We start from the raw sequence: 1,707 nt of genomic DNA on the forward strand, positions 1-1,707 counted from the left end.
CCAACGAAGAGGTTGCTAGAAATATTTAAAAAAAAAATTAAAAATCCCCAGCATCTGACATGATATTAAATGAATACATTAAAAGTACTCAGCATATTTTGTTCCCCTATAAAATTATATTAAGCTGTTTAATAAGATACTTGATACTGGCGTCATGCCATCTGAGCGGCTGGTTGGGACAATAGTGCCACTTTATAAGAATAAGGGTGACGCTCAGGATGTTAACAACTACCGGGGGATCACTTTGCTTAGTTGTATGGGAAAGTTATTTACCTCAACACTTAACGAGAGACTCAATGAATACTCAAATACTAAGTTTATTATTAATGAAACACAAGCAGGTTTTAGGCATGAGTACTCTACACTGGATCATATATTTTTGCTTAAATGTATAATTGATTGTTCAATTGGAGGAAAAGGAAGCTCTTTTGTCTGTTTGTGGACTACAAGAAAGCTTTTGATATGGTGTGGCGTGAAGGTTTGTGGTACAAGTTGGTGAAGGAAAAGGTGAATGGGAAAATATTTAATGTAATCAGAAACATGTATGATGACATCAGGTCTTGTGTCATGCTGAGCCAATAGTAGGGGTAAGGCAGGGATAAAATTTGTCACCATTGCTGGTCGCTCTTTAATTAATGATATTGAAAGTAAATTGCTTGAATTTGATTGTATTTATGTAGATTTTGGTGATGATTTCTTAAATTCATACCAAAAACTCCTGGTATTAATGTATGCAGATGATACAGTTATTGTGTGTGATAGTGAGGAGGGAATGCAACAAGCCTGGACTGCTTTTAATTTGTACTGTAATCAGTGGAAACTACAACTTAACTGCAACAAAACAAAAATAGTCATGTTTAGTAGGGGAAGAGCCAACATTGATAACTACAAATTTGAATTTGGAGGTGAAAACATTGAAGTAGTGGAAGACTATAAGTATCTTGGTGTGTTATTTAATTACAAAGGAAGGTTCCGTAAAGGCGAGCTGGAGCTTAAAGAACAGGCAACACGGGCAATGTATTCACTGATAGGAAAGTGTAGGAAGTTTGACTTGCCAGCCGACACGCAAAGTGAACTATTTAATACCACGGTGTTGCCCGTACTGACCTATGCTTCAGAGATTTGGGGATTTTACAGAGTTAGAGAGTTAGAGTCTTTGCATATGAAATTTTTAAAACAGGCATTGGGAGTTCATAAGAATACTAGCAATGACATGGTATATGGTGAACTGGGAGTATTTCCACTTGACATACATATAAAAAGCAGAATGATGGGATATTGGTCTAAAATTATTTTAGGTAAAGATACAAAATTTTGGTCAGTAATGTATCACTGCTTGTTACATTTGGATAGGTTAGGGATATATACTTCTCCATGGTTATTATTAAAAACATTTGTGATGAGTGTGGTATGTCATGGTTATGGTTGTCTCAAGATGTTCCCAATACAACATGGGTTAAAACAAGCTGTGGAATTGAGATTGAAAGACCAGTGAATTGCAACTTGGCACAACAACATAGTAACAAAATCTCTGTGCAGTAATTACAAAATGTCTGAGGTGGATTATGGCATGGAGTGTTATATTTCAAGGTTACAGAAGAGCAACCGAATAATAGTGACGAGATTAAGAACTTGTAACAACAGTTAATTCAACTGTTAATGCTGGCAGGCATCAAGGCGTAAATAGAGAAGATCGGCTTTGTAATA

The sequence above is a fragment of the Eriocheir sinensis genome, unplaced genomic scaffold (genome assembly GCF_024679095.1).
Source record: "Eriocheir sinensis breed Jianghai 21 unplaced genomic scaffold, ASM2467909v1 Scaffold319, whole genome shotgun sequence".
Classification (NCBI taxonomy): domain Eukaryota; kingdom Metazoa; phylum Arthropoda; class Malacostraca; order Decapoda; family Varunidae; genus Eriocheir; species Eriocheir sinensis.